A 15,790-nucleotide genomic window follows, 5' to 3' on the forward strand; every position below is an offset into this window, starting at 1 on the left:
TACAATATGAGATTTTTTAAACACAAGTTCATTTTAGGTCAGGACCCAGGAATACAAAAATAATTAATGCTCCTCTTCCCTCAGATGATATAACTGAGTCTGTGGTGTTAGTGCAGAGGGGGAAGATCTATGCTTTACTTTCCAATAAATGAATTGAAGACCAGGTACATAAAAATGTGCTCTTATGAACCATGATAAATATGGCCCTACAACGAAAAGGACAGATGGTTTAATATGCATTTTGCCAAGACTGGAAAAAAATGAAAAGGAACGTCATTGTGAAAGAGGTTAAATTTCAAGCCAGTTAGGACTGGTTCAAAAACTTTAAGAAGAGATTCGGACTGTGTAATACAACTTGAGCATAAATATGTGTGCATACACCCATTGTAAGCATTTATTGAGTTTTCTCTAAGTGCCAGTGTTCTGAATTCTTCTGTGCTTTATCTCAGTTCATCCTCAGCCCAGCTCTATCAGGTAGACATTATCCTTCTCATTTTACGGTGAGAAACTGGGGCCTAGAGAGCTTAAGTGATTCTCCTAAGGTCACGTAGCTAGTAAGTGGAAGAGCTGAGATTTGAACTCTTGCATCTGCCTCTAGAACCCAAGCTCTTAACCACTGTGCTGCAGGCATCAGAGTATAACCATGTAAGTGTGTTGTTTCCTAAATAATTGACAGAGGCGAGTCAGCAATGATGTCTACTAGAAAATGTGTTAAATGAGATTCATCTGCTTTGTCTCGAAAGGATAATTCTAGTACTTCCATATATTAACACAATTCGTATTATTTTTGTCCAGCCCTATATTTTCTCTAAGACCTTGATCATGCCAAGTGCTCTTCTTCAATCGGGATCTTTATTACGATTATAACTACTTTCCATCCCTCGTAAAGGTTGATGAGGGGTTACTATGGAGTTATTTTCCTCATGATATCATCTTGTAAGGAGACTCTCAGAACTGGGGGAGACCTTAGAGATGATCTAGTCTAGTGGTTTTCAAACTACTTTATAGGGATGCCTTCTTTTCAAATAAAACCTTTACATTTATGCATATGTGAAACAGAAAAAAAGAGTTCCCTTATTAAAGTGGGGTAGGGGGCCTGGATCCTTACCCTCTCAGCTTCATTCTTCTTGCAGATATCTCTAATTTATTTCCATTGATGCTCAGAGCTGCTCTCTGGGAACTGGGTATAGAGGGACCACTAATCTAGTCTAAGTGATTCAAGAAAGGCATACAGAGGATCTGACGTCTAAATTGATAACTGAAGGTTTATTTGGAGTCAGCTGGGATTGAGACACATTCCAGGCAGAGTGATTAGTATAATATATGTAAAGTTCTGGAGACGAGAGAGCGGGGTCTGCTTGAGGTCCCCCCGGGGGATGCCCAGCATCGCTGGAGCAGAGAGCCAGGGAGGATGGGAGAGGAGGCTTGAGAAGGGGTGCAAAGGCCTGACCTTGAGGTTTTTGAGCTTAACCTATTAAATGGTTTTAAGCAGGGCACTGAGTGATAGAGTTATAGTTTTCAAAACTCACTCTGGCAGAGCAGAGAAAGTTTAGAAACGGCAGGAGTGGTTGGAAGGGTTATGGATTGGTGTGGTGGAGCAGGAATGGAGCCCAGCGCATCTGTTTGAGGGAGACTTTTAGAGACAAATTTAGAGAGAAATTGGACGTTAGAGTGTAGGGTGAAGGAGGAGAAGGAAAACACAGGAGGCATAAGGATGGAGGAAGATGATGAATTCAGTTGTGGTCCTGTTGAGTTAGGTTGCTGTGGGCCATTCAGTAATACACCCACCAGGAAATTGGGTACAGCACTTGGCAGCTTCAGTGGCATTGGACTTGGTGTTTACCGTCTACCTCCTGCAGCTCTCCCATCCTTTGACTGTCTCCACAGTGAACCAGGCTGGTCCTCCCCCAATTTGGGGACCTGTCCATTTTCAGCCATTGCTCCTTAAGTGTTATTTCCCATTGTTGCCTTGTTTGTGTTTCGCCGTCCATTCACGTGGTTTCACCCTCAGAGTGTCTCTCTACAATCTGTATTTTTCTTACCTTTTTCCGTGTTTGGAACTACTTTTAGAATCTTCCTTATATGGTGTGTCTCCAGTTCTCTTCCTTTTATGCTTTTCTTAGTCATTTCAGTATCATTTCAGGTGATTCATGTAGGACTTTGCTTCTTTCTCCTTCAGCTCCTCTCCTTCAGTCACCTGTTCTTCACCTTCCCTCAGCCATTCCCTCTGTGCTCTCTCCTTAGATCTTGTCATTACGAGGACAGGCACCCCCTCTGTCATCTCAGTTGCAAGGCTTTCTCCTTCTGACACCACCTTCAATTCTTCACTGCTTACTCTTTTCTAGTAAGTATCCTTAGCTTACAATCAACTGATCCTACTGTTCTCAGCCCCTCACACCCTCACTTCTTTCCTTGCCAAGTGTGAATTTCAGTCATTCATTAAAGTCACTCTTTTCAGTACACTCAACTCCATTGCACTTACCCCCCTTTCCTGTACTTGTCTGCACAGCTCCAACTTAAGTAAGATTCACCTCTGCCTTCTCTCTTTCTGGAGAAATGTATTCAACCATGTTCACTGGGTTCACTTCCGGTTCCTGACCACTGGCTTCAAATCCCAGTAATCCCAACCACAAATCATGTTCCACTGTCTTAGTTCCTTCATTCTCCTAGTTGACGGATATTTCATATTTTCCTCCTTCTCTAAGCCTCTGGCACTGCCTCCCTTTCCTGATGAAATAGAGGTAATTCGAAGAGCTCATCCACTGCCATGGATACCCGCTCCATCATCAGTGCCCAGTACCCTGTCCGTACCCACCCTGCTGTCCCCGTCGCCGTGGGAACTGTCTGTGTTCCTGACTGAGGCCAGCCTCTCTGTCCAGCTGTTTCCATTCCCTCTTCACCTCCCCTCTCTCCTGGTTTAGGATGTCACTCAAGCACTTCTTCCTTTCTTTCTTTTTGACACCAGCTTTGCCCTTTCTACTAGATGAATCCCATCAGTGTACAAAACTGATTCTTAATTTCATCCATCTTTTAAAAAAAACACACCACCACTATCACCAGTGAAAAAACCCTGCCTTGACCAGTCTTCTCTTTTGTCTGCTGCCCATTTCTCTTTTCCCATAAACAGTAGAAATTCTTCCTTTTTTTTTTGTCTTCTCGCTGCATTGGGTCTTTGTTGCTGTTCGCGGGGGCTTTCTCTAGTTGTGGTGAGCGGGGGCTACTCTTCATTGTGGTGCGCAGGCTTCTCATTGCAGTGGCTTCTTTTGTTGCGGAGCACGGGCTCTAGGACGCGCGGGCTCAGTAGTTGTGGCTCACGGGCTCTAGAGCGCAGGCTCAGTAGTTGTGGTGCACGGGCTTAATTGCTCCGCGGCATGTGGGATCTTCCTGGACCAGGGATCAAACCTGTGTCCCCCCGCATTGGCAGGTGGATTCTTAACCACTGCGCCACAAGGGAAGTCCCAAAAATTCTTCAAAAAGCTCTTATATTCAGGTCTCCCATTTCCTTCCACTTGTGCTCCTTTGCGTCCTCTTCAGTCAGGCCCTTGCCTCCACCTCTCCACTGGGTTTTTCTGTTGTTGTTGTTAAGGCCATCATGATCTTGTTGTGCTACAGCCAGTGGTCAGTTCTCAGTCCTCTTGTTCTTTCCTGGCAGTAGCATCGGACATGGCCAGTCACCCTCTCCTCTGTGATACACTCGCTGCACGTGGCTCAATAATGTCACACCTGCCTGCTTTTTCTCCCACCCCATTGGCTTTTCATCTTTTTTGGACTCCTTTGCCAGTTCCTCATTTCCCAGACCTCTTGATGTTGGAGTTCTCTGGAGCTCAGTCTTTAGATCTCCTCTCTGCAGCCCTAACGATCTTGTCCAGCCTCAGGACTTTCCGTGCTATCCATGTGTTGGTAACGCCCCAGATTTATAATCTGTACCTGAATCTCTTCCCTGAACTCCAGGTTTTTATATCCAGCTGCCGACTCAATTGCTTCTGGGATGTGTGATAGGCATTTTGAATAGTACAGAGGTTGGGGAGACTGAATGGTTTTTGTAAAATTTCCAATAATTCTTGGGGGAAAGAAGATATACTCTCTTTATGGACCCAACGTTTTATATGGGTATATTAATTCAATCTTATCATATAAATGCTACCATGTAAATCTTTTTAAAAAAGTAATACATGCTCATTGTAAGTCTTGTTCTAAAGCTCTTTGGTTAACTTGGAAAATATCTTTATGTGTGTATCTCCTTGAGTCTTTGGGCTCATGTGACTGTAATTAAGTTGAATTACAGACTTCTGTTGTCTTTGCTTTATTTCCTGATTTCTAAACAGGGGAACATCTATTCAGGTTTGATGTTACCATCAGCCCCCCAGGTTTGATGTTTCTGGGGGCTCTTAGTTCCCTGCCGCCCCCCACTGTCAGTATGTTGCTGTTGGTCTCCCACTTTTGGAGCAAATTCTGGAGAGAAGGGGAGTATACTCTCTCAGAGGTCTCCACCCTGATTCTGGGGTTTTGAAGGCATTTATTTAGTGAAAAGTTGAAATGAGATAGGCTCTTCTTTTGTCTATTTCCCTGATTCCTGGCCAAGCCGACTATTGGGGATTATAAGCAATTTGTTCCTTGTTTATTAGATATGAATTCCGTGAGGGTAGGAGCCTCATGTTAGTTCCTACAATGCTTTATATGTGGTGGGCATTCACCAAATTTGTACTGGATTAAATGAAATTGAATTGTTGCTTAGCAGTGACAGGACTGGGATTAGATTCAATCAGGCGATGGTTAGTGAACTGCCCTTTTCTTCCCCACACACTGCAGCACTGTGAGCTCCAGTATTTGTATTCTGCTGAAAGAAAATAAACTTAACGCATTTTGGAGCATGTGGGTATTGCAGATGGGTTTCTGATGGGGTTTGTACAGAATTCCTATTGCAGACCTTCATATATAGCAGTTTCACCATTGATTGCATATGTTCCATGTAAGGTTTTTTGTCTTCTTTCCTGGTATCAATCTTTGCTATTTTTTATTCCTCGTGTTGGAAAAGCAGTCAGGTAACATTGTGACAATAGGCAATACTTCCATAAACTGCAAAATGGAGCCTGGCCTTGCGTTTGATCCGTGTACATGTAAATCAGGAGCTTTCCCTTAATTGTTACATGAATTCAGATCAGGTTTGATCGCATGTAACAGAAAAACTCAAAATAAGATGGCTTAAACAGTGTAGAAGTTTAATTTCGTCTCTTTGTTAGGAAGTCTACAGGGGATCCGGTCAGCGTTGGTATGCTGCTTGGTGTCAGACACTGCCCCCTCTTGTGCATGGTTTACCTTCCTGGTCACCTTAGGTCCAAGATGCCGGCTCCCATTTATTATGTAGCATTGTCTATTGTAGTAGGAATGCTTTCCAGAGGAAGTGCACACTACCTTTGCTCGTATACCATTGGCCTGAGTAGAGTTGTATGGTTATGCCTAGCTGCAAGGAAGCTGGGAAGTGCTGAGGCAAGGAAATGTCTGGAAACAGAAGAGAGCAATCCGTGTGCTGTTCTAATACTTGGGGAATCTCTTAGGAAGAATGAAGGGGAGAAGAGCTGGGTGGGTTGATTTCCACCTAGCCGTTACTGCTTTGATTCTCAATGGTTAGGAGGATGTGTGGTTCATTTTCCTTCCCTCAGTTCACTGAAAGGTTACTTTGACTATCTTAGTTGAGAGGTAGCATTTAGGAACACATGTGCCAAGAACACAAAGTGGAAGGATAATCCAGAGAATGGGAGAAAATACTTGCAAATGATATATCCGATAAGGGACTTGTATCCAGAATATATGAAGAACTCAGAACTCAATAATAAAAAGACAAATAATCCAATTAAAAATGGGCAAAAGTTCTGAACTGGACATTTCCTCAAGAAAATATACAGGTGGTTATAAGCACATCAAAAGACACCTAACATCATTAGCTATCAGGGAAATACAAATCTAAACCACAATGAGGTATTACCCACTAGGATGACTATAATTGAAAAGCCAGATAATAACAAGTATTGGTGAGGATGTGGAGAAATTGGAACTCTTACATACTGATGGTGGAAATTTGAAATGGTGTAGCTGTTTTGAAACACACTTGTCAGTTCTTCAAAAAGTTAAATATAAAGTTACGTGACCCAGAAAATTCTGCTCCTAGCGATCTGAACAAGAGAAATGAAAACCCATGTCTGCCTAAAGACTTGCACAGGACTGTTCATAGAAGTATTATTCATAATAGCCAAAAAGTAGAAACAACACAAATATCCATCAACTGATGAATAGATAGATAAATGTGCATGACCATATGATGAAATCTGATTTGACAATAAACATAAATGAAGAGCTAATACACGCTATGTTTCATTTTGAGGCAAATTACTCTCAGAGCCTGAGATTGTCTTTGCCAGCATTTTATTTAACACAGGTTCACTGTGGGAATTATAATAATTTCACAAGCCAGTAGCATATAGGATGAATAATGTCTCAATGTGTACTGTCTCTAATAGCATACGTAACGTCTCTTAATAAGCTAATAAAGAAATACCATACTCTAAACCAATAATAGATTAATTACACTGTTGTTCCAGGCAAGGGAAGATGAAGGGAATACATTTAGTTGAGGTGTACCTTTCTACCAGCTGGCTCTTGGGAGGAGACAGCATGACCCATTGAGAGCAAAAGTGGAAAGTCCCCGGTTGCTAGGGAACGAAGGGGCCGGTGTGGATGGGCAAGATCTTCTCTGTGGATGGGCAAGATCTTCTCTGTGGGGCTGCTGCATGGCTTTTGCCACTGCTGGTAAGAGTCACCTTCACCACAGCAGGAGCTAACGCCCCACGGTCGTCAGAGAGCTATTTAGGTCAACAGCGGGTAGCCTTGCCCAGACCGAACACACTCGAGTAGACCTTACAAACGCTGCGTATTCAGAGTCCAAATCCCCCCTCTCCACGGTTGTTTCCTCACGTGGTCTTATTGATAAGGCTCCAGCAGCGCCCTTCACTAGCTGAGTTCTGCAGTGCTCTCGGCAACCTCAGGTGTGGACGATGACCTCCTGACTCACAATTTCACTTTTACACCGAAACAATAACTTTGCTCTTGAAAACAACTTCACTCTTTTTATTTTCATAAAATGATTTTTTCTTACAAAAGCTGAAATTTATCAAAATCTTTTCAAAAAAGTTTTACAGCAAGACATAGTTATTTCATGTTGAATATGGATGCATTTTAGAACATAGGATATGATTGTCAGTGGCTAAGTCCTGGAAACGGCCAGTCTGGTAAAAAGTGAATAAAGCAAAAAACAAAACAAAGCAGGAAATGATAAGGAGGGCTTGGTGGAATTCAGAGAAGATTCCAAGGCAGCTGGGTTCAGAGTCCTTCTGGTAACCCAAAACTGTGTTCACCTGTCGGTGGGTGTCAAGCCAATAGATAAAACCAAGCCAAAGATCAGGAGAAGGAAGGATTTATTACCTGCAGCAGGTAAGGAGAACACCAGGGATATTTCCCAAAGCAGTGTCTCTCCCAACTTCACTTTTAAAAACAACTTTATTTTTGTCATAAACAAGAAGATTCGAAATTATATCAAACCACTACAACATGCTACAACATGGATGAACCTTGAAAGCAGTTTGCTGAGTGAAACCAGCCAGTCACAAAAGACTACATATTGTATGATTCCATTTATATGAAACATCCAGAATGTTCTACACTGGCAAATCTGTGTAGACAGAAAGTAGATTAGTGGTTCCCCAGGGCTGAGGGTTTGGAGGAAAATAAAGAATAACGGCTAATGGGTATGGGTTGTTTTTTTTTTTTTTTTTTTAGAGCGTGATGAAAATGTTCTAAAATTGATTTTGGAGATGGTTGTGCAGCTCTGTGACTATATTAAAAGCCGTTGAACTGTACACTCTAGGTAAATTTTATGGTGAATTATATCTCAATAAAGCCTAAAAAAAAGGAACACTGCTGCAGATAAAGGAATACTTACCATAACTAAAATCAGGCTTTTAAATGACTATAAACATTCACTACTTCACGCCAGTCACACTTCAAATACCACGGGCTGTGAAATGGTCATGTCACTGGTTTTAGGTTGGAGAAGAGCATTTTGTGTAGTTACTTTCCCCATGGCAAGCTGTAGTTTGTCAGGAGATGCAGCGTTCCTCCCTGAAGGGTGAAATATCCCCTGCCCCAACAATTTTGTTACATAACTTGCTTTTCCATTTCACTGGCATGCCTGCCGCGTGCTACATTGTGCTGTGACCCTCACACACTTGCTTGCTAAATAATTGCCATTCTGTGAAGTTCTCCCACACATCACAGCCAGGCGCCACTTAAAGAAAATGCTTCCCATTTTGCTTTCATTAATTTGACATTTCAAATATTATATTTGGTTTGATGTTGCCTAGGTCCCAGTATATTGCACTTGAAAGGATGTTGGCAAGATACTTACTTTTTTTTAAATAAATTTATTTATTTATTTATTTACTTCTGGCTGTGTTGGGTCTTCGTTTCTGTGTGAGGGCTTTCTCTAGTTGCGGTGAGCGGGGGCCACTCTTCATCGCGGTGCGCGGGCCTCTCACTATCGCGGCCTCTCTTGTTGCGGAGCACAGGCTCCAGACGCGCAGGCTCAGTAATTGTGGCTCACGGGCCTAGTCGCTCCGCGGCATGTGAGATCTTCCCAGACCAGGGCTCGAACCCGTGTCCCCTGCACTGGCAAGCAGATTCTCAACCACTGCGCCACCAGGGAAGCCCCTATACTTCTTATTTTTATAATTCACCCATTTGTATTTTCATGATGATGATGAGAAGGTGAAATCACCTATGTATCTGAAGCAGTATGCATATTTAGCCTGCATTTATACCAGAGACTTTATTTAGCATCTGTGTGCATGGTAATGTACTCTTTATCACTTTAAAAGAGTGAACTAAGAGCATACTGCTTCCAGAAGCCCATGCAATTGGACTGAATAATAATGAGAATGTTTCTGTAGCACATTAGCTGGAATAATATTTGTAGGTATTTTATAGTGCATGCCATTCAGGCAACTAAACAGCCATTGACTGTGTTTGACGCTGAGGATGGGAGAGTAAACCAGAGACTCAAAAGGCCTGACCTTAAGGGAACTCACAGACTGGGAGTGTTTGCAAACAAATAACAGTTTAGAGGTCTGTCTAAGGTGCTTAGGGAGTTGAGAAGCAACAGGGAATAGGGCTGGCTGGGAAAGGTTATACTAGAAAAATTGATTGTTAAATTTAATCTTGAAGATTTGGTCACAGTTTGGAAGCTCGGAGGAAAAAAGGCCCAAAGCAAAAGGAATCATAGAAATCTTGGGAAAACATGTTAAGGTAATCCTTGAAGTCTGAGGTTCTCAGCAGTGAGTGATTTTATGTCTGGGGACATTTTGACTGTCACAGTTGGGATGGGGAGGGCAGCAGGGGTGCAGGCTGTTGCTACTAATGTCTAGTGGATGGAGGCCAGCAGTGCTGGTAAATGTCCAGCCCAGGACAGCCCTGCCCAGGAAAGCACCGTCTGGTCCAACCCGTCAGTAGGGTTGCTGTTGAGAAGCCCTGTTTTAAAGCATTGGAAAAGACAACTCCAAGAGTTTGTGGAATTGAATGGAATTGTACTGTTTCCTTTTACGTGTTTACAGAAATGTATTTATGGGTGTACATTTCAATTAAAAAAGTGTACTAGCATAATTGGTTATAGTACAGGGGATGAATAAAGCCACAGCGCAAAGGGCTCTCTCTGTCTGGCGTTATCCTTTCGGGCGTGGTGCATTATTCAAGAATTCTGCTAAGATTCCAGGGTAGAGGGAAGAGGAAAGGAAGTCATTTTAAAAGAATTTAGGTGGAATTGGTAGAAAACGGAGTGGGCAGAATTAGAAATAGCATTTCTTGTATATAGCCTTCTGTGTTTTTCATAGAATGTAAGATTTTTCCCCTAAGGATGGTATTGTTGATGGTGGCATACTGAAAGCCACATTTTATATTGGTTCCAATATTTAAATGGAAATCTGAAGGACATTGGAGAGTGGAGCATCAAAACGTTTTTAGCTTTTGTCAACAAAGTCATAATGAACAATTGTATACAAGGGTTTGTGTGGACACACGTTTTCGTTTCTCTTGGATAAATACCTCTGAGTGGGATTGCTGGGTGTTTGTGTGTGTGTGTGTGTGTGTGTGTGTGTGTGTGTGTGTGTGACTTTTAAGAAAATGGACAATTGTCCAAAGTAGTTTAATCCTCTTACCAGCGATGTATTGGAGTTCCAGCTGCTCCACCCTGTAACCAACCTTTGATAATGTTAGTGTTTTTCATTTAAGCTAATCATGACTCGTGATGTTGATTGAGTGCTGTTCCATATGCTTTCTGGCCAATTATATTTCTAACATTGTGAACTGTCTGTTAAAGTCTTTTGCTCATTTAAAAAATATGTTGTTGGTCTTTTTGTTATTGAATTGTAGGAATTAAGTTTTCTGGATACTAATCCTTCATCAGCTGTATTAATTATGAATATGTTAATTGTGAGTATTTTCTCTGATCTGTGGTTTGCCTATTCATTTTCTTAACAGTGCTTTGATGAGAAGAACATTCTAATTTTGATGAAGTTGAATTTATCAGTTTAAAAAAATTTTATTGGTAGAACTCTTTGTTCTGAGAAATCTTTACCTATCCCAAGGTTGCAAAAAACATTTTCCCATGTTTCCTTCCTCCCTCCCTCCCGGGAGGCTCCTTGGTTGTGGCATGCATGTGGGGTCTAGTTCCCTGGCCAGGGATCGAACCCTGGGTCCCCTGCATTGGGAGCACAGAGTCTTAACCACTGTGCCACCAGGGAAGTCCCCGGCGTGTTTTCTCTTTGAAGGCTTTATAATGGGTCTATGACTTGTGAAGATTTTTGGGTAGTGTGTGGTGTGATTTGTGGAGATTGTGTGTTATTTATCTTTTCCTATACAGATAACCAGTATTTCTAGCACCATTTGTTGAAAAGGACTTTCCTGTCATTGGATTGTTTTGGCACCTTTGTCATAAAACACTTGTCTGTGTATTTGCAGGTCTAATTCTAGCTTATTCTGTTCCATTGGTTTATTTGTCCTTTTGCCAATTCCACACTATCATTAATACTGTAGCTTTATAGTAGGTCTTGAAGCCAGGTGGTATGATTCCTCTGGTTTTTTTCAAAATTGTTTTGGCCATTCTAGATCCTTTGCATTTCCATATAAATTTTACAGTCAGTTTATTTGTAGGAATTATTTTAAGTATTCTGGATACTAATCCTTCATCAGGATCCTTCATCAAAAAACCTGCTGGCTAATATTTTCAATATGGAGTTTTAATAATTCATGAGTCTGAGCTTCTATTTATTTAGTCTTGAATTTCAGCATTGTTTTATAGTTTTCAATGCAGGGTCAGGGATAACTTTTGTTAAGTTTCCCTAAGTATTTTATGTTTCTGGGTGCTATTTTAAAATGTATTATGTTTTTCATTTCATTTTCCAATATACTGTTAGTATATAAAAATGCAGTTCGTTTTTGTCCTACTCTATTGCTGAGTTGATTTATTGCTTGTAGTTTAAGATTTTTTTTTTTATTGTACACAATGGCATCATGTGTGAATAAAGACAGCTTGCTTGCTTTCTTTCCAATCTGAATGCCTTTTATTTATTTTACTTGTCTTTTTGTACTGCCAAGACCTCCAATCATATGTTGAATGGAAGTGGTGATATTGGGCATCTTGCCTTATTCTGCATCTTAAGGGGAAAAGCATTTATTATTCACTGTAAAGTATGATGTTAGCTGAAGATTGTTTGTAGGTGCCTTTTATATTGAGGAAGTTTTTGTCTCTTCCTAGTTTTAATCATAAGTAGATGTTGACTTTTGAAAAAAAAGACTTGTCAGCATCTATTGAAATGATCGTTAAATATTTTTCTCTAATCTGTTAATGGGTGAATTGCATTGAATTTTCTAAGTTAAACTAACCTTGCTTTTCTGAGATAAACTCTACTTGGTAGTGATGTATTAACTTCATTGGATATTGCTGTATTTTTTTGCTAATATTTGGTTGAGGGTATTTGTATTTGTGTTTGTGACAGATATTGTATGTTATGCTCTTTTTTTTGTAATGTCTTTGTCTGATTTTGATATCAGGGTTATGGTGGCTTCAGAGAGTTGAGAAGTTTTCCATCTGGCTCTGTTATTTCAAAGTGTCTGTGTGGTTTCTTCCTTAAGTGTTTGGGAGAATTTACCTGTGAAGCCATCTTGGTCTAGTGGGTTTTTTTGTGGGAAGTTTAAAAATTACAGATTCAATTTATTTAGTATGTAAAGTGATATCCAGATTTCCTAGTTTTGTGTGTTAGTTTTGATAAATTGGTTTTCAAGGAATTTGTTTATTTCCTCTAAGCTTTTGACTTTATTGGAATAAATTTCTTCATAATACCTCTTATTTTCAAAGAGGATCTGTAGTGATACCTCTTTTTTAATGCTTGGTACTGAAGTTTTTCATTTTTTTCTCAATAAGTCTTGCCTAGAACTTTATCAGTTTTATTAATTTTTTCAGATGACCCATATTGTCCATATTATATTTCAGTGTTTTTTGCTTTTATTTTTATTTCCTTTGGATTTTGGTTTTCTTTTAAACATTTCTTAAGATGGAAGCATTGATTTTCCATTTTATTTTGAATGTAGACATATAAATCTATAGATTTCCTTCTAAAACAGCTTTAGCTTGCATCCCACAAATTTTGATGTGTAGTGTTTTCATTGTAATTCAGCTCCAGAAAATTAAAAAAAGTTTTATGTGATTAGGACATAGGTGTTGAATTTTTAGTCAGGTGTTGTCTAGAAAGAGGATTGATTGATTGATTGATTGATTGGCAGCATTGGGTTTTCGTTGCTGCGCGTTGGTTCTTCTCTAGTTGGGGCGAGCGGGGGCTTCTCTTTGTTGCCGTGCACGGGCCTCTCATTGCGGTGGCTTCTCTTGTTGTGGAGCGCCGGCTGTAGGCACGCGGGCTTCAGTAGTTGTGGCTCGCGGGCTCTAGAGCGCAGGCTCGGTAGTTGCGGCGCACGGGCTTAGTTGCTCCTTGGCATGTGGGATCTTGCCGGACCAGGGCTCGAACCCGTGTCCCCTGCGCCACCAGGGAAGCCCGATTTGCAATCTTTAAAACATCTTTCTAGGGACTTCCCTGGTGGCGCAGTGGTTAAGAATCCGCCTGCGAATGCAGGGGACACGGGTTCGAGCCCTGGTCCGGCAAGATCCCACATGCCAAGGAGCAACTAAGCCCGTGCGCCGCAACTACCGAGCCTGCGCTCTAGAGCCCGCGAGCCACAACTACTGAAGCCCGCGTGCCTACAGCCCGCGCTCCACAACAAGAGAAGCCACCGCAGTGAGAGGCCCGTGCACGGCAACAAAGAGAAGCCCCCGCTCGCCCCAACTAGAGAAAAACCAACGCGCAGCAACGAAAACCCAATGCAGCCAAAAATAAATGAAATAAAATAAATTTATATAAAAAAAATCCAAATGGATAGGGATTTTCTATGTGCCATATTATTATTGTTTTTCTACTTTAATTCTCTTTTGGTTAGATAACATACTCTGTATTTTATCAATGAGTTGAAGTTTACTAGACTTGTTTCATTGTCCCAAATGTGGTCTATTTAGTAAATGACCCATGTGCACATGAGAACAGTGATTTTTCTGCTGTTGTAGTGTTCTTGAAATGTCGGTTAGATCAAGCTGGTTGTTGTTGCTCAGATCTTCTGTATTGTTTTGATTTTTGATATTGTTCTATCAGTGACTAAACCAGGGATGTTAAAATCTCTAACTTTGATGAAGCTGTGCCTGTTTTCCTTTGATTTTGTAATTTTTGTTTCCTATATTGATTATTTGAGATCTTTTGCTTTTTTGTGTCTGCACGTTTATGATTATGTCTTCCTGAAGTGACCCTTTTATCATTATGAAATGTCTCTCTGTTTCTGGTAATAATCTTTATCTCGAAATCTACCTTGTGATATTAATATAGCCACACTAAAAAAAGAAAATATATATAGCCACGCTAGCTTTCTTATGCTCAGTGTTTACTTGGCATATTTTTTTTCACTTTTTATTTTATATTGAAGTATAGTTGATTAACAGTGCTGTGTTAGTTTCAGGTGTACATATTTTTTTTTCCATCCTTTTTCTTTTAACTCTTTGTGTCTTTATGTTTCAACTTTGCTTTTCATAAACAGCATATAATTGAGTCCTGCTCTTAAAAAATCCAGTGTATTAGCCTTTGCATTTTAATCAGGGTTTTAGTTAATGTGTATATAGTATAGTTGTGGATATGTATGGGTTTAAGCCCACCATCTTGGTTTTGTTTTCTGTTTGTTCTGTTTGCTCTTTGTTCCTCTGTTCCTCCTTTGCTGCCTTCTTTTGAATGAATTGAGTCTTTTTTAGTGTTCTGTTTTATCTCCTCTATGATTTATCTCCTCTGTATAATTTTTAGTTATGCCTCTTTGTATGTGCATTTTTTAGTAGTTGTCCTACAGAGTATAAGGTGCATTTTTAAATTACCATATTTTTACCTTTTCATAAACAATATAAACTTACAACAGTAGACTTCCAATTACCACCCTTTTGCCCTCTGTGCCCTTGTTTTATAGACTTTAATTCTACATACACTGTGAGCCCAACAATAAGTTACTAGTTTTACTTTATGAAATTAATAATCAGTACTCTTTTAAAAAATTAAATGTTTTATTTACATATATATGGGTGTGTGTGTGTGTGGTTTCATGTCTTTTATTTTTAAAATATTTATTTATTTATTTAGTTTTGCTGCACCTGGTCTTAGTTGTGGCGTGCAGTATCTTTTTTCTTTAATTGCAGCATGTGGGCTCTTAGTTGCGGCCTGTGGACTCTTAGCTGTGGCATGCATGCGGGATCTAGTTCCCAGACCAGGGATCGAACCCGGGCCGCCTGCATTGGGAACGCAGAGTCTTACCCACTGGACCACCAGGGAAATTCGTCATGTCTTTTAATGTCAAATATTTATCCATCCTGATTTTCTTCATTCTTTTCTGCAGAACTAAGTTTCTATCTTGTGCTATTTCCGTTAAGTTCCTTAGGCTAATTTAATTTGAGCATTTCTTGTAATGCAGATCTGCTGGAGAATTCTTTCATGTTTTGTCTGCCTGAAAATGTCTTTATTTTACCTTCATTTTTGATGGATGTAGAACTCTGGATTGATAGTTTTCTTTTTCCCCCAGCACTTCTAAGAAGTCATTTCTGTTTTCTTAAGGTTCCATTTTTTTTTTTTCTCATGACAGGTCATCTATCTTTCTTACTGTTCTGTTGTATGTCATCTCTTTCTTTTTTTAAAAAATTTATTTTATTTTATTTATTTATTTTTGGCTGTGTTGGGTCTTCGTTTCTGTGCGAGGGCTTTCTCTAGTTGCGGCAAGCGGGGGCCACTCTTCATCGCGGTGCGCGGGCCTCTCACTATCGCGGCTTCTCTTGTTGTGGAGCACAGGCTCCAGAGGCGTAGCCTCAGTAGTTGTGGCTCACGGGCCTAGTTGCTCCACGGCATGTGGGATCTTCCCAGACCAGGGCTCGAACCCGTGTCCCCTGCATTAGCAGGCAGATTTCTCAACCACTGTGCCACCAGGGAAGCCCTGTCATCTCTTTCTTTTGCTGCGTTCAAAATTTTCTTTTTATGAGGTGCCTAAATGGGGTTTTCTTTGTTTTATCTTGCTTGGGGTTCATTGAAGTTCTCGGATATGGGAGTTGATAATTCTTCTCAGTTTC

At 40.5% G+C, this 15,790-nt stretch overlaps 1 protein-coding gene across 2 annotated transcripts in view; it reads left to right on the forward strand.

Annotated features, from left to right (window-relative positions):
- ARHGAP10 (Rho GTPase activating protein 10) overlaps positions 1–15,790 on the forward strand; it is a 326,787-nt gene that overhangs the window by 140,456 nt on the left and 170,541 nt on the right. The gene's annotated exons all lie outside the window — the stretch shown is intronic.

This window comes from Eschrichtius robustus, chromosome 4 (genome assembly GCF_028021215.1).
Source record: "Eschrichtius robustus isolate mEscRob2 chromosome 4, mEscRob2.pri, whole genome shotgun sequence".
Lineage (NCBI taxonomy): Eukaryota > Metazoa > Chordata > Mammalia > Artiodactyla > Eschrichtiidae > Eschrichtius > Eschrichtius robustus.